This window comes from Macaca nemestrina, chromosome 8 (genome assembly GCF_043159975.1).
Source record: "Macaca nemestrina isolate mMacNem1 chromosome 8, mMacNem.hap1, whole genome shotgun sequence".
NCBI classification, from domain to species: Eukaryota; Metazoa; Chordata; class Mammalia; order Primates; family Cercopithecidae; genus Macaca; species Macaca nemestrina.
In genome coordinates this window covers 26,581,115-26,597,016 of record NC_092132.1, presented here as the reverse complement: position 1 = coordinate 26,597,016, position 15,902 = coordinate 26,581,115, and the positions used below count along the sequence as shown (strand labels likewise).

At 37.4% G+C, this 15,902-nt stretch overlaps 1 long non-coding RNA gene across 5 annotated transcripts in view; it reads left to right on the top strand.

The window, feature by feature from the left end:
- The window catches only part of LOC139355602 (uncharacterized), a 281,629-nt gene that overhangs the window by 137,569 nt on the left and 128,158 nt on the right, over positions 1-15,902 (top strand). For all 5 annotated transcript variants that reach the window (XR_011606365.1, XR_011606366.1, XR_011606368.1 and 2 more), the window contains one exon: positions 4,151-4,264. This is a non-coding gene — a long non-coding RNA (uncharacterized lncRNA). The remainder of the gene's footprint in view (positions 1-4,150; positions 4,265-15,902) is intronic.

Here is a 15,902-nt window from a genome sequence, read left to right as displayed (position 1 = left end):
AGTAGACACAGCATCTCACAGCAGGAAGGAAGGAAGACACAAGAATTGAGGAAGCAAAAGAGGAATATTATTCAGACATGGAACTTGTCAGTGCAATGGCTAAAAATACTGTGGGTTAGTCAAAGAAATCGAGTTGTTCTGTGGGCTAGAAACCCTATGATTTATAAAAACAGTACATCATCCATCAACGGCTATTCTGTATATACCCTATGGTCTCTCTATTTCCAGAATTACCCTGATTTTCTAGCCTCACTGGGGCTATTGATTGAGCTTTGTGAATGTTTTTCTGTGAGCATCATGAGTGAGGAATCATTTAGACCACATTGTCACTGCTTCCCCAAGCTCAAAATTATGTTCAGGGTTGACAACATCTGTACTTTTGTAACCTTCTCATGGGTTGATATTTTATCAAACTCTCATGGGTAGACAAAATCCTCCATCTGCATGCAGTATTTAAGTTAATGTGAGAAAATGAAGGTTTCAGAAAGGAGCAACAGTGTACTTGAAGACAAAACTTTGGACATGTTTTATATTCATTCAGGGCCATCATGTTGTCTTAGTACTGTCAGGGATAGGGTCACAGTCATGACTGTAATCTCGGTATCTAGCCCACAAGCACTCTGTTCTTTTAAAATTGTCAATTTGCTTTAAAAGTTACTAGTCTTTTGCCTCCTTCTATTGTGTGCCAAACACTGTGTCAGGTGCCATGACTGCAACAATAAATAAGACATGGTCCCTACGGTCTTATTTATAAACTGTGTACATGGAGCACACAGTTTCAACACGTAACATATTGCCATGTCCAAAGTTTTGTGTTCAGGTACATGGAATCAGCCAAATTAGACAATCAACCAGTACTTGTGCATTGGTTTTTATGTGCTGAATTACACCATGATCCCTGGCCATGGTGGCAGTCTAGCAGTGAGGCACAGGAAGTAGTGTTTAGAAGGAACGAGTGACCTAATGATGACAAGTTGAGATGATGGAGACAAATCCCTACCTTCCAGAAGGAAGGTAGATGATGGGGGAGACAGAGTGGAAGAGGAATGATTTTATGCTGTAATGGTTATAAGCACTGGTACAACTCGGCAGAATGGAGGAGGTAGGCAGGTAGAAGAAACCCACTGAAAAGTTATTGGGAAGCAGGTGGAGAATGTCTGGATAAGTTTGGAAGCTTTATTGGAATATTGGGAGAAGAGATTGGGTACCAAAGTGGAGTCAGATCTCTTTCTCCCATTTCAATGACTATTTTTAAATTTTCAATTAATTGGGTAGGCCATGTTTTTTTTTTTTTTTTTTTTTCCTGATTTTGCCTTATTCTCCTGGTAACGTTTTGGTTAAAGTTAGTTGTTAGCATGAGTAACATCATGAAGAAGTGGCATAAAAGCATGCAAAAATTGTCTTGGCTCAAAATATATCACAGACAAATTCTATTCAAAGTGGTGTATTTCATGGTCACAGTATTCTATAATTATTTACTGTCTTAGACTAGTGGGTCTGGTCTTCCCCCTTGACTTCGTGTACTCTCATTCCACACAAAAGCTCATAGGCATAGAGTGGAGGTGGCCCCATGTCAGGTCCTAGGAGTGTTCCTGTATGAGCCGTCCCATGTGGATACACGCAAAGGAGCTGGGAGGAGATGAAAGTCCTGGCTTTTTGGTAAAAGGCACGTTTGATCTTTCACAACTACCACAGAGGACAAGGCAGGTTTCCTGGAAGAAGCACAGGGGAGGGAAAAGGAAAATTAGAAGGCTCCATCTGAGAAGTTGAGGCTAAGCTTGAATTCCTGATGGCCAGAGGTTGTTTCCAAGAAGCATGTCTGTCTGTGGTGTACCAGCTTTCAGCTGGGTGGCTCCTAGATCATGTCTCTTTCGTCAACCAGGCTGATGGCACCAGCACCAGTAGCTTCCTTCCAGGAATGCATTGCCCATCCTCTCTGGTTTTCTGTTGAGTTGGCCTGGCCCTGCTTAAGAGAAAAATAATTGGTATTCTTTCCTCCTGTGTCGGGCAGTAATTTCCTTTTGAGCCATCCCTTACATCAGGGCCAGCCCTCTGCAAAATTATGCAGTAGACAGTTTGCTTTTAAGCATTTATTATTTTTTCTTTTTTCTGGTGACCATAACCCACCTTAGCCTTCTCCCATTGGCCCAAACTTCCAGGAGCATTATGTTTTCTTAGGATGGTCAGGGATAGCTTCACAGTCATGACTATGGTACCTGTATCCAGCTCACAAACACTTCTTCCTTTTAAAATTGTCAATTTGTTTTAAAAGTTACCAGTTTTTTGCCTCATTATACCATGTGCCAAACACTATGCCAGGTGCCATGGCTACAACAACAAATAAGACACGGTCTCTACACTTATGAAACACAGTTTCATGAGATGAATAGTCAAGACTATCCAGTATCACAACAAAGCTCCAACGGCATGAGACAGCATAAAACGTTAGAAGCAATGTCACTATGGCATAGCATGGATAGCCCCTAAAGACATGAGAGGATTGTCCTGGAAAGGCCATTAAGGAAATGTCCTGTAAGGATAGGGATATGTGTAAGCTTTATTCCGAGGGCTGTGGAAGACCCCAAAGAAAGATATGCAAGAAGATGATGAGAACAGATTTGCAGTTTAGCAAATTCTCTCTTTAAAGTATAGTCAGGAGACAAGACCACTTAGTTCATATCAGAAATCCAGATGAGGAATTGGATGACCTAAGCTGAAGTAGTGGTAGTGTGGATAGACAGGAGAGGACAGATTTGAGAGATATTGAGGAAACAGATACTACCTGTATTAGTAATTTCTTATGCTAAAGCTTGGGGAGATGGTGAAAGAGACAGAGGAGTCTAGAATGGCTCTAAGGATTATGTCGAAGGTGAGGACATGATGATGTCTTCCCAGAAACATGGAATGCACTAAATATAATTGATTGAAGGCTCTTATTTTGATGGTAGTGGGTATAGATAGGGCTCAACTGAAACTCCCAAATTTATTAATCACTTCATGTATTACTTTCTTATCAAAATGGCATCACATTGATTTCATTAAGTTAAAATATCTCTTTTTTTATACCATTAAAGAATTTAGATAATTCTGGTAGTTTTAGAGACATGAAAAATCAATTAAAGAAATGTTCTTTCATTGGCTGGGTGCTTGGGTGGAGCAGAGTATGGAGCTGCCTGAAATAATTTGCATAATCTGGTCTCTGGCCATTAGGTTTAGATGTGATCCTCACCCTCCCTGCACACTTAATTTTTATCTCACTTTTTTCCTCCAATTTGTTTCCCCTCCAGCCTTAAATTTGTTATTTTATTCCTTCCTATTCCAGCATTGCCAAACTCTCCTCTTTGTACAGTGTGCTTTGGCTACAGCACAACCTTCCAGCTTTGTATATTTGTAAAATAAAAGGAAATGAATGGGCACTTCTTTTTCATGGATGCAGGATTCAGAGAATCAACATTGCTACCACAGAAGACATTTGGGGTAACAGGTGGCTGCTGAACCAAATAAGAATTTCCATAGCTAGCCCTGCTATTTCCCAGGCAGATAAGCTCAATCGTGTTTGACAGAGCTAGGGAAACAGGACGCTTGGGAAATAAAAAAGCATTTTATATGTTAAAAAAAAAAAACTTTGTGTCCCCTGGTTCTTTTATTTCTGTCAAAGCAACCCTTAAATACTCATTTTTCTTTCTCTCCTATTTCTTGTTCTGTAGGTAGTAAGTAAAAGCCTGAATTCCCAAATATCCCACTCCCACAAAAGTTATATATAATATATATATATATTTTTTATATATTTGTAAATATATATAATATATGTACATTTCCCCCAGGAGGTCTTTTGAAATGCCTAAAATAATTTATTTGCTTATACAATTGGAAAAAGCTGGTTTTAGAACCAGGCAAATTGAGTAGGGGACTTACTTCTAATGGCACTAAAACCTTCTAAAATAAATTCTAAGAAAATTGCCTTCATTCAGGAGGTAAACTAAAAGATATCCATCAGCACCACCTGAGGAAAATCCCCAGGTCCTCGACCTTCCCTGAAATTCCTATTGTGGCAGTTCCTGCATCTCTGATTCTGGCAGCTGCCTGATTCTTGAATTGTTCTTTGCTCAATTAAACTCAGTTAATTTGTCTAATGTTTTCCTTCTTGCAGAAGATGTCAGAGTGGGATTTGCAGTAGACTCCCAGCAGCTCCTAGGGGCACCAAGTGAGATGCCTGCCGGGCCCACTGTGTCCACTGCCCTCTGGTAGCACCTGAGGATCATGGGTAAGTTCTCTGATTCCAAAGCTGCATGGATTTGTATTTTGAGCTTTCCAAGTTTGAGCAAATTTTAGATCTAAACGGGGTTCAGCAGTTATGACAGAAATTGGACTGGGTCCATGATTGTACTGGATCTGATCATTAACTAGATTGGATCCAGTTAGAGGCCTCAGATGCCTGACTGGATCAAACAGAAACGGGAAGTAAATGGCAATAGTGCAGGGGCTGGGAACTCTGGCTTTAGGAAATTCAGGGGATTTTTGTGTTCTATCCTCTTTCTATCTTTTTCTTATGTGCTTAGGTAGGGAAAATCATTGGTTAAGTTGATCAAGGGTATCTGAGGGCCAACGTCCAGATTCAACGTAAAAAATAAGACCCCTTAATTTCTGAAGAACTGAATTCTCCACCTTCTGGCTGTGCCTGCATTTGCATGTGTAAGTATTAGGCCCTGGAAGCAGCAAACACTTAGAAAAATGGCAAAATTGGCCGGGTGCGGTGGCTCAAGCCAGCACTTTGGGAGGCCGAGACGGGTGGATCACGAGGTCAGGAGATCGAGACCATCCTGGCTAACATGGTGAAACCCTCTCTCTACTAAAAAATACAAAAAACTAGCCGGGTGAGGTGGTGGGTGCCTGTAGTCCCAGCTACTCGGGAGGCTGAGGCAGGAGAATGACCTAAACCCGGGAGGCGGAGCTTGCAGTGAGCTGAGATCCGGCCACTGCACTCCAGCCTGTGCGACAGAGCGAGACTCCATCTCCAAAAAAAAAAAAAAAAAAAAAGAAAAAGGGCAAAATTTTACTAAAGGTAATTTTAAACTACGGCAGAACATTCCCAATGAGTAACACTGTACTTTAAGAGGCACATTTAAAAGTGAGGGCTCCTGAATTAGGCTCACTCTAGGATGTGAGGGAAAAGAGATAGCAATAGACTCTTCCCGGGCATTAAAGAAGGAATAGCAATGAATGTGAATAGAAAAATGTTCAATAAACAATGTAGAACCAGAAATCTTGCAAATTTTGTAGCTTAAATGTAACAGCGAGACAAATACTTTCACCATTCAAATGATCAGCTATCTAACTGCGTAGTGCCGTTCATCATGTGGTGGGAAGAGCACATCCACTTGTTATGCAATGGACCTAGGAAGTGGTTTCAGATTGGTTTTGGCATCTTTGAGACAGTTTTGGATAAGATTCTGTTATGAAAGCTAAACACAAGTTATGGTTGCATGCTATAAGAACAGCCTGAATTCATTGGCTGTTCAGTCCCCTAAACCCACACTGAAATCCTGCAGGGCAATTGATGTCAGAGACAATTTAGAAAGAAAAGGATAAGCGTTAGCTACTGAAAAGTATGGAAATGGCTTTGGGTCTCAATTCTGCTGATGAGCAACACAATTGCTATGATAACTGACAATGCTCAGTTCAGTTTGACGGAGACACAGACCTTGGATGACTTTATCCAAGTAGCATGCCAGGCACCGCCACTCCCCCCCAAAAATTCAAATGACATAATAGGGGGTAAGCATAGCAGAGAGAGGTCACAAGACCCTTACTCCAATGGAGTTAGGTCGGAGAGAGATGTCTTGTTTGCCTACTCCAATTTTCTAGCTGAGACTGAAAATCAGTGAATTCATCAAATGTTTTATAAAATAATAAAATTCAGTAACCAATTATAGCTGGCAATTGAGTTGGAGAAACAAAAGGGCATATTCATTTAAAAGAAAATTTTGTAGAAATTATTTGTTCTTCTTAAATTTTATCAAAATTACCACTACAAAAAATAATAAGACTGGTTTTGTTAAGAGCAATGACTACCTATTTTCAACTTTGTATTCTCAGCATCCAGGAGAGTTTCTGGCATAGGAGCTCAATAAATGTCTGTGAGCGGAATGAATATGTGATCAAATGGCTACATTTATACACAGACACCCACATATCACATTCACAATATTCACATGATAATACCTACACTAACATAAACTGTGTCTACTCATTATTTATGACCAAAAATTAGCAAAGTTTTTCTGTAAGAGTCCAGATATCAAATATCTTAAGCATCTCAGGATTAAAGATAAAATTGTGAATATTGTGTAGGTGATTATATGACAAATATATAGCAAAAAAAGATTTTTATTGATGGAATTCAAAACATAATAATAATCACATACACATTTCTGTAATGGGAAGATAAGAATGGAACTCTTTGGGGGGAAAACATTTTATTTAATCTGGGTTTAAAGTGATCAAAAATGTTTTTGCAAATGTTATCTGTTAATGCTAATTTGTAATGAGATTTTAGTTATTTCATTTAGAATTTTAATTTTATATAAGTTTTGCATGTCATGCAATATTATTAGTCATTTAACTTTTTTCTCCCATTCATAATGGTAAAAGTAATTCTTAGCTCTTATGCCATGTAAATACAGGTGACAGACTGAATTTAGTTCATTGGCTGCACTTTGCTAATCCCTCATCTACAGCTATGTGGTTATGAAAAGCATTTGATTGGTTGATAGATTGATTTTTGAAACTGTCATGTAAGTAAATGGAATTAGGAACATTGTATCTAATTACACTATTTGCAATATCTCACATACCAGAAAAGTCCCCACATTTGATAATTTGCTTTGTTTTTAAAACAATGCTTTCATGTGGGAACTGGTCTGAGAGTCACTAAAAAAAATCATCTTGGTAACCTATTGGTTAACCTTATAGCTTTGCCCCTAAACTGAGTATGATTCTTAGCAAGATTGGGTAGAGGACAAGAATTTCACAAGAACTTTCTCTCCCTGGGATAAAAATACAATGACAAGGACAGAATCCTAAGGAACTGCCAAGTTCACTAGATGACCAAATTTGAAGCTATTTTTTCATGTTGTCCTTTGGTCGGAAATGCTTGAAATGCTTCTGTGTGTTGTAAGCCTTGTTCCCCACTGTCACTTCCAGGCTGTCTGTCTTCCTTCCTCCCTCAAAACCCCGGATTCTTTGATGTGCATGTCATAGACTTCATTATCCATTACCCTTCCTTGTTGTTTTCATATCTCTCCCTCCAAATGTCTTCTCCTCGTTCATTGTGTTCTCATCACCTGAATTCACCTATGCCACTGTCAATCACTGCATAGGATGGTGTTTCAGGACAGAGAATCTGGAAGCAGACTGATATGATTAAAAGCATGTCTGTGTCACTTACTAGCTATGCCCTGTTGGTTAAATTATGAAATGGGTATAACAATAGTACCTACCAGTAAGGACACTGTGAGAATTGAATGAGATTTTTTAAAAAGATAAGTGCTTAGAACAGTCCCTGTTATAGAGTGAATACTTAAAATATTCAGGAACTTCACCATTTAAAAATAAAGTAATAAATACATGATATAAATGCAAATAGTACTAACTGGGAACACTTACTGAATGCTTACAATATGCCAGGCACTGCTGAAAGCATTTTACATAATGAACATTTTTAGATTTCACAACAACCCTATGAATTGGTTTATATTATTATCCTCCTTTTTAAGATGAAGAAACCAAGAACTATAGATGTGAACTACTTTATCTAAGGTTAACAGCAAATAAGTGATGAATCCAAGAAGTGAATAGTCCATCCCACATCCTGGTGTCCCAACTATCATTTTTGCATTCTAGTTCAGCCATCTTGTCATCATCAGTAGTTATAGCACCTTCAAAATTTTAATTCCAGCCCTTTTCTCTGACCATTTTCTGCACACCTTCAACTTTTTAGTGACTTCCTTTTATATTCCCCAAACAAACATTCTTTGACCTCATTCAAACTTTAAACTTATTGACCTGACTCCTTTTCACCATCTGTCACCTCTACTCAGTTCTTACATCTCTTTCCCCTATGCAGCCTAAAATTTTCATGGGCTAGTACTGTAACACTCTTTTAAAAGCACCCTTAACTCCTTTTCTTCATCTTCCCTCCATTATACTATTTATCTGACAAAACCCCAAACTCACCCAACCAAATTATCCACTTCTTCTGTGCCAACGCTATAACAGTAAAGATACGCTAAAAATCTCAACTTTACTAGGCTGCCCCGTAATATTCTCAAGAAAATGCACTTCCTTTCTCTCTGAGAATCTCATACATTCTCCTCTCTCCCCAAATTTCAAACATCTCTATCTGCCTACTCTCTTTTCGTAACACTGAGCTCACTTTAGAAAGAAAAGAAATATAATTGCATAAGAACTATCATTTTTTTCCAACTAACAATTCAATCAAACTTTCAGCATTTGTATTCAGCTACTGACTTATCCCTTCTATTAAAAGGTTGTACCTACTTCTGTTGCAAAGAGAAAACTCTTTATCAGTAATTTAAATCCTTTCCATCTCATTTTCACCAGGAGTTGGATCCTATAATAGTCACATTTCCTACATCATTTTCTTTCCCTTTTCAGGATTATTCATATTGGCCTAGAAATATGCCACAATATCACCTATCTTAAAAACAAAACTAAAACTAACTCAAACTTCTTTGACCCTATATTCTTCTCTGTAAACTATTGGATATATCTTTGTTCCATGTACATCAATATCCGTTAAAATATAGTTTGTGTATACTGTCTTTATTTCCTCATCTAATTTCCCTCCATGTTTGCTTTAATAGAACTTTAAATCTTACCCTCTACTGAAATTGTCTTTATAAAACTGTAAATAGATGCTGTTGGTTATTTATCCCAAAGATATTTTCACTCCCTTTCTTTTATTCTTTCTTCTCCTCTTGCTCTCCTTCTCCCTCTTTCATTTTTGTTTTCTTCGATCCCTTCTTTTCGGTGAGACTTTATAATACTTGGACTTTTCTTCCATGTGATAAGTAAACAAAACCAACCCCCTTCTCAGTCCTGCGGTGTAAATTGTAATTGATCATGACCAAACAGGGTAATTTTTCTTGCCAGTCACTTGCCAACTTCAGTTGAAGAATAATCTAGGCCAGTGAGTATTGAGTGAAAGTCTGTTGGGGCACTTCTGGGTACTATCTAATAAAGAGACAAGGATGGAAGAAAACGTCCTTTGTGGGGGATGTGATCATGCCTTCTGTACAACCCTGAGGGAAAGCGATTGTGACAGATGTGCAAGAAGTACCATGAAGAAGAACGTGTTTCTGACAGATCATTCTGGAAAACTCTTATGTTAGGCTAGGAGATTAATGGAATTCGGAATTGATGAGTAATAAGAAAAGAGATTAGCAAGGCTGAGGCAGTCATGGTTTCTTTTTTATTTATTTATTATTATTATTATACTTTAAGTTCTAGGGTACATGTGCATAACGTGCAGGTTTGTTACATATGTATACTTGTGCCATGTTGCTGTGCTGCACCCATCAACTCATCAGCACCCATCAACTCGTCATTTACATCAGGTATAACTCCCAATGCAATCCCTCCCTCCTCCCCCCTCCCCATGATAGGCCCCGGTGTGTGATGTTCCCCTTCCCAAGTCCAAGTGATCTCATTGTTCAGTTCCCACCTATGAATGAGAACATGCGGTGTTTGGTTTTCTGTTCTTGTGATCGTTTGCTAAGAATGATGGTTTCCAGCTGCATCCATGTCCCTACAAAGGACACAAACTCATCCTTTTTTATGGCTGCATAGTATTCCATGGTGTATATGTGTCACATTTTCTTAATCCAGTCTGTCACTGATGGACATTGGGTTGATTCCAAGTCTTTGCTATTGTGAATAGTGCTGCAATAAACATACGTGTGCATGTGTCTTTATAGCAGCATGATTTATAATCCTTTGGGTATATACCCAGTAATGGGATGGCTGGGTCATATGGTACATCTAGTTCTAGATCCTTGAGGAATCGCCATACTGTTTTCCATAATGGTTGAACTAGTTTACAATCCCACCAACAGTGTAAAAGTGTTCCTATTTCTCCACATCCTCTCCAGCACCTGTTGTTTCCTGACTTTTTAATGGTTTCTTAAAGAGTTTCAACTAGTTGATCTCCAGGGTGCTTATTTAAATAATCTTAGTCACTTTTCAAACAGGGCTTTTGATTGCTACTCTCAAAGCAGCATTCTTTTTTTTATTTTTTTTATTTGACATATGTCATTAACAGAGATGACAGGACAGAGAAAATGAAGAAAATGACAGAAAATAAAGTAAAAATTAGGAGTCAGCAGTTCTAGACGTAAGGAATATAAACACATAACCACTCTTTCTATCCCTGTAAGAGGAGAAAAAAGCAAGTTATGATGTTAGTTTCAACGCAATATAGGAAATCATCGTGTTTTTTGTTTATTAATAAACTTTTTTAGAGCTGTTGTAGTTCACAGCAAAATTAAGCAGAAAGTACAGAGAGTTCCTATATTCCTCCTTTCTCCCACACATACACAACCATTTCTATTATCAACATTCTACACCAGAGCGGCACATTTGTTAAAATCTTTCTTCACTTAGTAATATGCATTTAAGTCTTCTGCATGTTTTTCATGGTTTGACAGCATATTTCTTTTTAGTGCTGAATAATATTCTATTGTCTGGAGGTACCACAGTATCCACTCACCTACCGAAGGAAATTTTCGTTGCTTCCCAATGTTGTCAATTATGAGAAAAGGTGTTATAAACATCTATGTGCAGGTTTTCGTGTAGACACACATTTTAAAATTCATTTGGATAAGTGCCAAGGCGTGTGATTGCTGGATTGTATGGTAAGAATATGTTTAGTTTTGTAAGAACCCGACAAACTTTCTTCCAAGATGGCTGTACCATTTTGCATTCCTACCAGCAATTAATGAGAGTTCCTCATGCTCCACATCCTTGCCAGCATTTGGTATGGTAAGTGTTTTGGATTTTGGCAACTATAAGAGGTGTGTAGTGGTATATTGTTGTTATTCACATTTTCAGTTCCTTAATGACATACGATATTGAACATCTTTTCCTATGTTTACTTGCCATCTGTACATATTCCTTAGTGAAGTGGCTCTTAAGGGCTTTTGCTAATTTTTAAATGGGTTCATTTTCTTATTGTGGAGTTTTAAGAGTATTTGTACGTTTGGACAGAGGTCCTTTATCAGATGTGTCTTTTGCAATATTTTCTCTTGGTGTGTGGCTTGTCTTCCTATTCTCTTGACATTGTCTTTCCAATTCATGTTTTTTTTTTAATTGAAAATGTAACAATTTATTTTTATGCACTTGCATTGACATACCTCAGGTTTAAGGGCATCTCAAAGCTATGTGTGAACTTCATCATTGCTCCATCATCTGGCTCTGATTCTCTGGATAGTAATTGTCTTTGGGCCAACCAATCCATATGGTCTATCCAGACGGTCCCTCAGGTATTACAATGTCTTTCATTCAATATATTTGCCAAAATTAGAGCAAGTAATTATACGTTCTTGTTGAAGGAAATCTAGCCCTAAAAAAGAGTAAGTTCTAACACTTGTCTTTTTAAATCTATATTAACATGATACAAGTATGAAATGAATTAACTTATCTCTTCCTGCTAAAACAAAGAGAAATAAAAGTGTCTTTCTTTATACTGATAACTTTGTCATACTGTCTAAGCGTAAACTTAGGAAGCAGTATGGGTCTTTTGGCATATTAGTTCTGTAAAGAACAACTCAGCATAAAATTCTGCAAAACAAAAAATCATTGTATTTGGTGAACATTCAATCTTAAATATCCTCAGGCAACAAGTCAATTTATTGTGTCTTTCATAGGGATTCACTTTCAGCACACAGTGGATTTATTCTGTTATTCAGGGATGGATTTTACTCTTAATTCATTTTGATGGCTTCTTGTGCTCTAGTTTTTAAAATGAGATGTTTGCTAGTTTTATGTTTTATGTATTGATGTTCTTTTATAGATGAGACAGACAGCTGGCCACACACACATGCACCTGTGTACATACACACCCACGTGCGCACACATGCAGCTATAAGATAAAACTTAAACAAGACTAAATCTTTGTATTTCATGTTGTGTGGTGCTGAATGTGGCGTTTCAGATAAGTGCACAAGCCTGAAAAGATCAAAGCTCTGTTCTGAGAAAAAAAGTGCTAACTTTACCTTTAAGCCTCCCTGCTGCTCTACCTGTGCTATTATAATTAACTTGTAATGCATGGCATCTTTCCATTTTTGCCTCAGCTGCCAGGAAACCAAATGCCACTCACTACCTGTAACAGGAATTGATTATTTTACTTTACCCTAGCCTCTATACAAGCCTCACTTGCTTTTGGGCATATTGAATAATTTTGTCTCATATATTCATGTGTTTGAATGCATTTTTGCTTTGTTGTAAACATACAAGAGCTTTTAATCAGTAGTGCAAGGTGCCTCGTAGAAAGAACTATTGTTTCATTTATTAAAACAACATTTTTTAAAAATCACATGTTCATTTCCCGAAATATGGAGTGAATTTCTTCAAGCCTTGGAAGAAATTTACATTTACATGTAATAAAACTCCTCAGACTGGTAAATTCTCTGAGAGTATCATAACAGACCTGTTAAGTCGAACTCAGAAGGGGTTTCTATTTTGAGAGAATACTGCTTTTGGCTGCCAGGAGAGCTTCTGTAGACATCTTTTTGAAAATGGGGTAACTCATATGAATTCATCATGGCCAGAAGAAATAAAAAGATTCTTAGTGTGTGATGTAGGTGCTTTACTGGAAGGATGGTAAGTCTGGCTTAATATTGCTTGCAAAAATTATTTATGGTTGGTACTTTCACTGTGTTTAAAAGTCTATTTTCACATTTAGTTAAATATTTCTGTCTTGCTTTTTATAATTTATTTGAAATCTACCTTGGAAATGCTCAAAATAAGGTTGTTGTTGGACAGGCCTCTATCTGAAATTCAAGAACTGTTTGGCCCTGTTTGAACCCACATCATGTATATTAATACAGTATTCTTGTTCTAAACTATGTTTTGTTTCTCAGTTGTGGCTGGGGCTTTTATTAACATGCTTAAAGCAATAAATCATCCTTTTTATTGGAGTAAGTTAATTGTGTCTTATAATGAAGAGCTCTAAACTTAATTTGTCAAATTTATGTTTGTACACAGGCCATCCCACTGAAAGGAGATCAGCTTAAGGAGGAATATCTTTTCAAAGAACTATGTTGAATGAGCTCTTTAAAAATCTTTCCTCACTAATTGCATTTTAAACAACTTAATTCTGTAAATGTTATTTTTGCTGGAGGTATGCAAAATCTTTCTACTAATATTGACACATCTACTTCATCATATGCCATTTTCTGTTGGTTAGAATGCCCATCTTACTGACATCACTCTTTCTTAGATAAAAAAATATATAGTCATCAACTTGTTTTATTACTTCTCATTAGAATGACCTTTCTGTGCCTCTTAGCCTGGATAAATCTTCTGCTCCCTTTCAATCCAGCTAAAATCTCACCATCTTGCAGCTTTACCTAATTACCCCTTATCATTTTGGCAGAACATTATGTACATCATGGAGGTTCCATTAGGGCATGTAATATGTGCCTTAACTGGGCTCAATACAGGGAAATATTTCCTGGAAGTCAAAATTTTGTCCAGCAATAAAAATTACTTAATTTATTATTTGTCTTAGTCCAAAATTACAGGTACTGGGATGAGTTTTCTTTGTTTCTTTTTGCAACAACCCCAGTGTGTTATTGCAGGGGGTGTTGGTTTCTTTTGCCTTTCCTGAAGCCATTTACCCTTATTCACGTAATGGCATGTAGTTCCTTCTAGTCCTGCCTCTAGGTATGGATATATAACTGACCAGAGAAATGAGGTTCATTTCCCAAGTAGAATTTTTCATAAGGAGAAGTCTTTATTCCACTGAACTTGGGGCTGTATTTTATCCTTTAGCTCTGGAAGCCATGATGGGAAAACATGCTTGAAAATTAAGTCATTTTAGAAAATAACAGACTTATAGAACATATCACTTCCTAACAACATTGCGTACCTGAATCCAGTTGTGCCAAAAGCTAGAGGCTCTTAGGTTTTTCAGGTACTTACTCAATATATTTCTTTTATTTTAATTAATTAATTTGTTTTGCTTAAGCAAGTTTGGGTTAATTTTTTCATATTTGTAATGGAAAGAGCTCGGAACATATATATATATATAAAATTATATACATAATTATTAGTCCTAATTCTATAGGTGGGGAAATAAAATTGTGAGAGCTTTAGAAAACTGCAATGCTAATAACAAATGAAACTAGAATCAGACATACCTACTTATAGGGTCCATTTTCTCTCTGCTCTGCCATACTGCATTGCAAGTTTTTGGTATGTTTTGGCTTCTATGCTGATACTTTGGCATCTCCAAAAATTTTTATTTATTCATTTTTTGGTAGATAAAGTCTATGACTTGTAGTTTTTTCATTTTCTGCTAGTATTTTGGAGGAAGAGAATGTGAGGGACACAGAAACATTTGTATTCTGATTTCTTATATTAGAAGCTCCATTAATTCTTATTGAGCTTTCCAGTGATTAACATTCATCTTCTGTGGTCTTTCTCTAGGCTTACAGAAACTTAGTGGACGTCAAAGTCATTCTTGTTCACAGAGAGAACTTGTTAGACTTCGAGTCTGTGCTACTTCAGTATCCCGTATTTGCAATGCCTATCTCCATCAATTTGGGTTATTTTCAGAAACACAAACAAGGGTTGAGTTAGACTGTCATGAGGACAACCATAATGGGAATATTGGAAAAATTATGATTACTCTTAGGCTGGGTAAGAGGCAAGGTTGCATGGAACATCTGAATTTTGTCCCTGGAATTGTCATTGCATTTCTGGGTGGCCTTGGACAAAATTATTTTTTGAAGTTTTGCCAAAGGGAAGGTAACAGGGGTAGGAGAGGAATGAGTGAACAGCTTCAAGTGAATAAATTCATTCTTTACAATGTTAAGGCTCTGTATTCCCATTTTCCTGAAATTCCTGTGAACTCACAAGTCAGATCTCAGATAAAGCCTTTTGAAATTTCAAAAATAGACCTTTTAACTTATAGCTAAAAGGATAAAAGCAAAGATAAAAACCAAGCTAGCAGAAAAATGGTCTGGTATACACATAAAGGCAGGTGGACCATTCTGGTCAGTCTGTCATTTACTAAGACCTAATTAGCTATGCTGTCTTGGTGGCATTTTCAGAAAGGAAACTGGAATCCTTTGCCTGTAAATGTCTCCATTAGCTCAGTGTGTGTTTTCGTTGGCCTTTAGAAAAGGCTCTAGCTCTATTATGGTTTTGTTGATGGCTAACAGTGTTCTTGGCGCTGAGTGCGATATAGAAGAAGGCACAGGATCCGCCCAAGGCACTTGCAACCTAAGTTAGTAAAACAAATAACTCGCTATTATTCCTGACCTTGCGGGAAATTGAGTTTAAATATCAGTGGCGCTAGATTCCAGAATATTTCTATTTGTGGTCCTTTGGGATGGGCCAGAATGACATTGGTGGAGCGACTGCATTACTTGGTATGCTTCCTTTCTTCCATTTTTAGCGTGTTAGACTTTCTTCCATTTCCAGGGCTTTTTCCATGGCTAAGTTAGCCACAGATGTTGTCTCTCAGCATCCCTTGTTTTGTTGTAATATTTGCCCTCACTTTAGCTCAGTAGAGTCTAATTTCACCTATCTCTACCTACTTAAGGTGATAGAAAAAAAATTCACCCAGATAAACCCTAAATATTGTTTTAAATGTG